Here is a 10,129-nt window from a genome sequence, read left to right on the forward strand (position 1 = left end):
ATTTTAATTTTAGTTTTTGTTGTACACCCCAAGAGACATCCTTGGAGCAGTTCATATTTTAGTAATACTATACAAATAAATATTTCTGCATCAGCATTGAGATCGTCAAACCGCCCATTCACAAAGTGGAAGGAAAGTTGCAAAATGAAATGTTTCCATCTTGTTTTCATCGGTCCTTATTGATTCACTGATTTGCTCTCAAATGGTAGTGTTGGACGGCAATTTTCCGAGTAATATATATGGATTTCAGCCAACATACGTTAATGATCAGGATTACTAAAATATTTAATTTTACGCATTTAAAATCAAACTATTAGTAACATGTATGAACTACTACGTTAAGGCGAAAAAGTAAAACCTTAGAAGTCCACATGCACTTGTATAATACTGTGATTAAATCCAGAAAAAGGCAATTATCAAATGTTTAAGCAATTTTATCAATTCAAAATTTGTCTTACCTTCGCTTATATTGGGTGGGGGAGACAAAATGAATAGAAATAAGAGTTCCGTCTAAGTTCACCAATTCTGCCTCTGCCCGTTGTTTTGTTGTTTGGTGACAAACTATCGCATAGACTTGACGTGTCGCCACGTAAGATGATACGACACTTACTTTTTCATGTATATGCTCCCTCTATTTCAATTTATATGAACTCATTTCAGTGGGCACGAAATTTAAGAAAAGAGATAAAAATTTTAAATTTATGGTGTAAAATGAGGCACATATATTGTGTGGTTATAAATCATGGCATAAAGATAAATTATTTTCAAATAAGTAAATAAGTCATTCTTTTTGGCACGAATTGAAAAGGAAATATATTCACATAAATTGAAACAGAGGGAACGGTATATTATTCTCATTTGCTTATTGTGATACTGTAAGACTGTCCTAATGAGATGTATGCAGTTCTTCAATGGTTTATATCGTATATATGAAGAGACAATTAAATTGACAGAATTGGCGGAAAATACGGGGTCATCAAAACAAAATGGAAAAGAAATTATTGAAAAAGATAAGATATGCACTAACTTTCATAGTTGGTCATTCAACTTTATATTTATTACTCAACAATCACTTTTATTTCTTTTGTTACTTAAAAGTCATTCAACTTTATATTAATTGCTCAAAAGTCACTTTTCTTTCTTTTGTTACACAAAAATTATTTTACTATGCTTTAGTTTTCACAATAATCACTTTGACCAGATTTTACAAACCTTTCACCTAAAAAGTCTATTATGCCCATGAAATTATAAATCCTTTCATTTATGTAATACCTTCTATATTATATGCTATAAAACATACTTTTACCCATATATTTTACTTATAATTAAAGTAACTTAATATTATTTTATTTATTATTTTTATAATATATTCGCACATTTAATTTTTTCTTAATATCAATTTTCAAGATATATAAGTAATATTACCGTGAACAAATCTCAAATCCACGTTCTTAATCATGCCTAGTGAAATGTGTTTAATGAAAATTAAAAAATCAAAGCTCATTGATTTATCAGCCAAGCCATACCTATTAATTTAATAAATAAAATACTCATATTTAAAAAAATGACACATCAGATTAATACTTTTAAATAAATAATATTAACAGATAAAGCTTTAAAAAATTTAATATTAAGCATAAATATCTTTGAAATTTCTGTTAAAATTTTTATTGACTATAAAAAATCTATCATTTGTTAATCAAATATGTTTTTATTATTTTAAATAAATATTAAAAATAAATATTTTTTATTATTTTTATATTTAAAATATGTTCATGTTTAAATATGATTAAACAAATTGAGTGCCATGGAAAAATTAAATATATGGATATATTATAAAAGTAATAAATAAAATAATTTAAAGTTATTTTAATTAAAATACCTAGTTAAAAATATATTATATAGTATATAATATAGAAGGCATTACATAAATAGAGCAAAGTAAAATAATTTTTATATAACAAAAGAAAGAAAAATGACTTTTGAGTAATAAACACAAAATTAAATAATTTTTATGTAACAAAAAAAAATAATTTTTACGTAATAAATATAAGATTGAATAACCACCCGAGAAATTTACTCCTTATTTTTCGGTCTGCTGCAATTATAAATTTAAGGTGTTTGAAAATGAACTCCCTTATCCTACTTGATAAGAGATTATGACGTACAGTTAGGCGTGGATATACAGTCATCCTGTGTTCATTTTTCCATATACAGAGTTGACTCTATTCTACTCGCTCCGTTTATATTTACGTGAATCTATTTCTCTTTTAATTCGTGCAAAAAAGAATGACTCATTTTTTTATTTGAAAAAAATTTACCTTGATATAATAATTTATAGCAACACAATATATATGTGCCTCATTTTACACCACAAATTCAAAAGTTTTCGCTCTTTTATAGAGGGAGTACTTGTATTGTATTGTATTAATAAGAGTACTGTTTCATTTAATTTTTCTTATATAAGGGTCACGTTTTGCACAAGTATTTCAAATTCATTCGATCTAATTCCTCACATAACAATAACTATACGTATTTCATTCTCTAAGTAAATTAGAGTCGGCTACTGCTTCAATTAAGCTCATATCACAATTAAGCTCACATCAAACCAATTAAGGTCACTCCGTAAGTCATCCTCACATGATCCAACAAAAATATCCTCTCCCAGCTTCAAACAAACGACTGAAGCACCAACACTCAATGATCCCACCAGCACCGCCGTGGCATCGTTGCTACTGAGGCTCTCCACATATATCATCCTCTTCGTAAACTTTAAATTTCTCAAAAATTCAAAAAGTTATAACCTAGCTAGGTTGAATATTCTCAGTGTAAGATTATTACGCGAAAGGTTGTAACCAAGAGTAATAAAGAATTTGATGAATCCTTTGGAGGTAGTAGTCCAGGTTGAAAATAGAGGCACAAGTCCTGTGTTTCTAAAGGAAAGGTTCCTCTATGCGCTACCAGGCCAATACGGTCTTGTGATTAAACTGGATGCCCACGAGATAAAGGTTTTCTCGGCGCAGAAATTCTTTAGACGGAACAAGTTATTCAGAAGACCCTCAATTATAGAGGTTCACGATGTAAATGGGAAGCTCGTTCAGCGCGTGACTCCACAAACATTCATGATCTTTCCAAAAATCATCATCTACGAAACTCCTGATGAAAAAGGCGGATCAATCATCCTTGGGATTCGTCCCGGCCGAGCTCTTGAGCTTTCTCGTCTGCGGTACTACCAACTTTCTTCTTCTACTTCTTGATAAGTATTCGTAATTTAATTATTGTATGATAAACAAATGTAGCCGTTCGACCTCTAAATTAACTCATGATCTAAGTATGTCATTCAGTGGTGTAACTAATGGCGGCAAAATGGTTAAAAGGAAATACTTAACCACCCGTATTATCCACTAAAAAATGGGTTGGATAATGAAGTTTTTAAAAACGGGTCAAATATGAATAAAAACTATATTATCCATTTAGAAAATGAATAACTAATGAGTTTAACTTTTACGTTTGTAAAGCTTCAAATTGGGGGTTATTCAAGTTTGGGTGATTAGGAATTCTTCCAAAAGTTGTCATATTCAAAAAGTCATGGTTAATATGGATATTTATATTATCCACCGATTAACCTGTTTTTTATCCGTATTAAATATGGGTCGGATCGGATAATTATCCGTTTTTGTATTACCCGTTTTCAACCTGACCATATCCGACCCGACCCGTCTATTTGTCACCCTAGGTGTAACTTATAACTCTCTATAAATGTTAATGATCAGGGCATTCACCTTTCTCGCGATGGGCTATAAAGGAAGGGACGAAGTTCCGGTTGCCAAGGAATATTCTCAGTGACTTTCTGAAGATTGGACTACAGGCTGTGATAATATTTTAGTGTTTACTGCAGTCGAAAATTCGTTCTTTAGTTTGGCTTGAGGGAGAAGGCTTTTGAATTTTGATATTAATACTTTTTTATTGGGGTGGGGGAGGTGTTGACAAATGACAAATCTTATATATTGATTCTGTACTTTTTTCTATTTTGATGATGGAGGAGAATTAATGTGTATTATTATTATTATTATTATTATTTCGTCTGTTTTCCTATGTGTGTTTGTTTTTTCAAGAGATACTTCATTAATTTGGTTTTTTCCTGTATTTCTGGTTGGCGTAATTCTCTTTTGGGCTCAAATTAGTCATTTACGACCTTCTGCGAGTACGCTAACTACTAACCAAGTTTCAAAAAAATTTCAGTTAATTGTTTAAAGGGAATAAGTTCTAAACATTGAGCAAGACCTCATCAGTTAGTGTGATATTTCTTATGTTTAATAATCTTAAAACCGCCAAGAAGCTGAAGGGAAAGGGAACAAGAAATATGCTCTGCATGAAATTTGTTAAATATATTTCGTCCCTTTTAATTTTATGTATTGAACCTATTTAATTTGATTGGGCACGGATTAAAAAAGAGATGATTTTTTAATTTGTGGTGTAAGCATATCATAACATTTGTATGGTCATAAAATTTATTAAGTATCAAGGTTCACTATTAAAAACATGGCAAAAATCGACCGAAAATCGACCGATGTTCGGTAATTGGCAAAAATCGATCGAAAACCGACCGATTCGTGACGGTCGGTAAAGCCAACCGACCTACTTTGATCGGTCAACTAAATTCTACAAATGACGAAAAAAATATTTAACAGAAAAAACCGACCGACTTCAGTCGGTCAACTAAATTCTACAAACGACCAAAAAATATTTGACTAGTCGTTCGTTTTTTTTTCGACAGACTTCGATCGATTTTTTTTTAATTATGTAATTAAAAGATGCACCATCTGGGAATCGTACCGAGACATGTGCTGTGGCAGGATACTATTCTACCACTAGATCATCGATGATTCTTGAAAAATAAATTTTCCGGAGTGCAAAAATAATTTTTCGCATTTTAGCGCAAAACTAAACCGATCGAATTCGATCGGTTTCGTAAAAAAAAATTAAAAGAAAATATTTTGTTAAACCAACCAATATTTTGGTCGAATTTTTATTAGTGGTTAAAATGAAAAGGTTTAAGTTAATAGTTTTCAAATATAAAAAGGGTCATTTTTTAGATAGTCCAAAAAGTAAATAAGGTCATATAAACTATCTAGAGAAAGTACCATGTAAAGCAACCTAGGGAGAGGGGGTGAAAAGTAGTTTTTGACTTACTAGTATAATTTTTTATATACTCAATAGAGTATAATTTTTTATCAAAGGGTGCTCAACTAAATACCATTCACTCTACCTGGCTACGCCGCTGAGTAGTGTGATTTAAAGCTTATGTACACATTAAGAAAAATATTTGTATACGGTCAAAACTGGTTTCGACCTTCGTATGATTAGTCAAGATTGAAACATAATGGACCGAAGGTCATTTTCATAATATCGAGATGAGATCTGAATCTAGGTTACCAAGCTCAAATTTCTGGGACCGATCAAATACCGAGCTCGAAGTCATTACCGAGCTCGAGTCCAAATCGAACTATGAAGTGAAGTGGTGCCATCGAGCTTAAGAGCCAGAGACCGGCCAATATCAAGTCCGATTCGATACCGAGCCCCGAGTCAATATCGAGCTCGAGTTAATATCGAGCTCTAAATATGAAAATCGACCAATACCAAATCCGACCAAGATCGAGCCAAGAGACAAGAGTCGTTACCATCGCACTAAGGGAGATAATCTCGACGGGAATTAAGAAAAAGCTAATCTATCATGGGATCCCCACTATCTATTTTTAATTACATCTAAAATAGGATTCCTCCACACTAAGAGGGATAGCTACTATTTCTGTAAGGAGATCCAACATTATGGCATTCATACACTCTCATATTATTGATATTCATATAGAGATTATCCTTTTTGGGTTTTGTTTATTAATTCGTCTTGCTTGTTCATAAACTGTTTTTCACTCAATTTGGTTTGTATTTCATTCTTTATACAGTAAATACTCAATATATTTCTATTCACTTTTTCGATTTGTGCCAAGTTATACCACGTATCCTTAGAACTACGTATAAATTCAACTCTATTCGTTTTTTGGGTAAACAGTTTGGAGCCCACCGTGGGGCTAAGGATAACAGTGGTTATTTGGTACGAATCTCTGCAAAACACACCATTTTACACTTGCTCTTAGAAGTATCTTTGATTTCATGTTGAAAACGATGAATTCTCAATTAATGGCCCTACCAATCGACAACGAAGTAGGCCTTCAAGATGAGAACAACAACTTAACCCCCGGGGGTGGAAGGCCACTCGTCGATCCCGTTGGAGCTCGGGTCGAAGAGCCAAAAGACGTTAATTCACATGCGGCCATCAAGGCAAACCAACGTTCCGACCCTGAAAATAGCATTCATGGTGGAACTCGGTCTGCAACTTGAAATACCCAAAACGTTGAGGAAAACGGAATCAGCTTACGTATGATTTTTGATATATTGCAAGCTCAACAAGTAAAAATAGCCCAGTTGCAGAGCCACACCAGGCACCGACCAGACTCGAGCCCAGTCCACCCCAAGAAGTCACCCACAAAATGGGGCCAACTATAGTAAGGTCAAACGAGCAAAAATCGAGGACTAATCCCGAAATTATTAAGATGTTTGAAGAACTGACAAAACGAATAGAGTCAGGAGAAAGGAGGATCCAAGCAAACGACAAAAAAGTGGAAACGTATAACTCCATGGTTGATCATATCTCAGGGGAACCGCCGATATTGAAGGACTTAGATTCCAAAAAAAATTGTACAAAAGCCTTTCCCCCCGAGCGTGGCTCCCAAACCAATCTGAAAGAAGTTTTGCATGCCCGAAATTCCTAAATATAATGGAACGACCAACCCCAACGAACATGTCACCTCTTACACATGTGCCATTAAAGGGAGCGATCTAGAGGTCGATGAGATCGAATCTATATTATTGAAAAAAAATTGGTGAAACCCTGTCAAAGGGAGTAATGATATGGTATCATAATTTACCGTTTAAGTCTATCGATTCTTTTGCTATCCTTGCAGATTCTTTCGTGAAAGCCTACGCCGGAGAAATAAAGGCTGAGACCAGGAAGTCGGACCTTTTCAAGGTAAGGCAGAAGGACAACGAGATGCTAAGAGAGTTCATATCTCGTTTCCAAACAGAACAAATGGATATACCACCGGTCACTGACGATTGGGTTGTACAAGCTTTCACTCAAGGACTGAACGAGCGGAGCTCGATGGCTTCACGACAGTTAAAACAGAATTTGATCGAGTACCCAGCTATTACTTAAGCCGATGTACACAATCGATACCAATTGAAGATCAGAGTTGAAGACGACCAGTTGGGGTCTAGGTCCGTTATTAAAAGGGATCTCGACCGAGAACCAAGGTCAAATAAGGATCGATATCAGCCATATAACGGTGATCGTAGGGGTAGCGAACCTTCACGCAACCCAGTACGAGGTGAAAGGAGAAATGATCTAGGCCAAGGGTCTCAGGGGATGATGAACAGGAATGGGTTTGACAAGCATACCGGACGTAAGGAAGCACCACGGTTATCAGAGTATAACTTCAGCATCGATGCATCCTCCATCATGTCGGCTATCAGACGTATTAAAGATACTAAATGGCCTCGACCTCTGCAGACCGATCCTGCCCAGAGGAATCCCAATCAAATGTGCAAATATCATGGCACTCATGGCCACAGAATGGAAGATTGCAGGCAACTGAGAGAGGAGGTAGCCCAGTTATTCAATAAAGGGCACCTTCGAGAATCTTTAAGTGACAGGGCCAAAAACCATTTCAAAAATAGGGATTTCAGTAGATAAAACGAACAAGAAGAGCCACAACACATCATCAACATGATCATGGGTGGGATTGATACCCCCAGGGCCGGTGCTTAAATGCACTAAGATGTCGATTGTAAGAGAAAAGCGATCTCGGACTCAGGATTACACCCCTGAAGGAACCTTGTCGTTTAATAACGAAGACGCGGAAGGAATCATGCAACCACATAATGATGCACTGGTAATATATGTACTTATGAATAAAACTCAAGTTAAACGTGTGTTAATTGATCCAGGTAGTTCTCCCAACATCATTCGATCGAGGGTCGTGGAGCAACTCGGTCTACAGGACCAGGTCGTGCCCGCAACCTTGTTACTAAACGGATTCAATATGGAATGTCAAACTACTAAGGGCGAAATAATCCTGCCAGTTAACATGGCCGGGACCATCCAAGAAATGAAGTTCCACGTGATAGAAGGCGATATGAGATACAACGCCCTGTTCGGAAGACCGTGGATTTACACTATGAGGGTTGTACCCTCGACCGTCCACCAGGTTTTGAAGTTCCCAACATCGGAAGGATCAAAACGGTCTATAGGGAGCAACCGGCCGCAAAAGAAATGTTTGCCGTCAATGAAGTGATTCCGATATCATCATTATCATCAGCAAAATGATCGGGTTCGAAGAAGGAACATAATACCAAATAGCAATCACAAACGTCAGCTTCGAACCAATTAGAGAATAAGAAGAGTGACAAAGATGATGAACATGGAGTCCCTCGATCCTTCATGGTCCCCGATGATTCTGACGCTACCCAATCAACGGTCGAAGAACTGGAGCAAGTCATACTAGTCGAATATCTTCCTGAACGAAAGGTATACCTTGGCACGGGGTTAGATCCCGATCTCAGGAGAAAGCTTATTCAACTTCTTATAGCTAAAATAGACTATTTCGCTTGGTCCCATCTTTACATGACAGGGATCCCACCGGGAATCACCACTCATAAGCTAAGCTTGGACCCAAAGTTCCACACGGTAAAACAAAAAAAAGGCCCCAGTCCGAAGTCAAACATGCCTTCATCAAAGACGAGGTAACCAAACTTCTTAAAATAGGGTCCATTCGGGAAGTAAAATACCCCAAGTGGCTAGCAAATATGGCGGTAGTCCTTAAAAAGGGGAACAAGCTTAGAATGTGTATAGATTATAAAGACTTGAATAAAGTATGCCCTAAGGATTCTTTTCCTTTGCCTAATATCGATCGTATGATCGACGCCGCGGCCGGCCACGAGACTCTCAGCTTTCTCGATGCCTATTCCGGGTACAACCAAATACAGATGAACCCGGAGGATCAGGAAAAGACCTCTTTTATCATTAAGTATGGGACTTACTTTTATAATGTAATGCCATTCGGCCTAAAAAATATCGGTGCAACTTATCAACGCCTAGTAAACAGAATGTTTGAAAAGCAAATAGGAAAATCAATGGAGGTTTATATTGATGAATGTTAGTTAAGTCCCTACGAGCAGAGGACCATTTAAAGCATTTACAGGAAACTTTCGACATACTAAGGGAGTACAATATAAAGCTCAATCCCGAAAAATGTGCTTTCGGGGTTGGCTCGAGCCAGTTTCTCGGTTTCATGGTGTCCAATCGAGATTAACTCCGATAAAAACAAAGCAATCGAGGACATCACGGTGGTAGATAATGTAAAGTCCGTGCAAAGGCTAACGGGACGGATAGCCGCCCTGGGACGATTCATTTCGAGATCCTCGGATAGGAGCCACCGATTTTTCTCTTTGCTTAAAAAGAAAAGCAATTTTTCATGGACCCCGGAATGTCAGCAGACTTTGGAAGAGCTAAAACGGTATTTATCAAGCCCTCCATTGCTTCATACCCCGAAGGCAGACGAACAGCTTTATCTGTATCTAGCTGTCTCGGAGATAGCGGTAAGTGGAGTCCTAATTCGAGAAGAACGAGGTATGCAATTCCCTATTTATTATATCAGTCGAACTTTAGGTGAGGCCGAAACTAGATATCCACACTTAGAAAAATTAGCGCTTGCTTTATTAAGTGCCTCTAGGAAACTAAAACCATATTTCTAGTGCCATCCGATACATGTTGTAACAAACTATCCTTTACGAAATATTTTACACAAACCTGAGCTTTCAGGTCGATTGGCCAAATGGGCCATAGAGATCGGCGGGTACAACATCGAGTATCAACCTCGAACCACTATCAAATCTCAAATTTTAGCGGACTTCGTGGCTGACTTTACGTCGACCTTCGTACCCAAGATTGAAAAAGAATTACTGATAAAATTGGGTACCTCTTCGGGAGTCTGAATCCTCTTTACAGAAGGTG

General features: G+C 36.4%; 1 long non-coding RNA gene across 1 annotated transcript; it reads left to right on the top strand.

Moving 5' to 3' along the window:
* Window positions 1-2,491: 2,491 nt before the first annotated feature.
* LOC107800717 (uncharacterized) lies at window positions 2,492-4,069 on the top strand. Its single transcript, XR_012706188.1, has 2 exons — window positions 2,492-3,226; window positions 3,774-4,069. It is a non-coding gene; the product is annotated as an uncharacterized LOC107800717 (long non-coding RNA).
* The last annotated feature ends 6,060 nt before the right edge of the window (window positions 4,070-10,129 follow it).

The sequence above is a fragment of the Nicotiana tabacum genome, chromosome 23 (genome assembly GCF_000715075.1).
Source record: "Nicotiana tabacum cultivar K326 chromosome 23, ASM71507v2, whole genome shotgun sequence".
Taxonomy (NCBI): Eukaryota; Viridiplantae; Streptophyta; class Magnoliopsida; order Solanales; family Solanaceae; genus Nicotiana; species Nicotiana tabacum.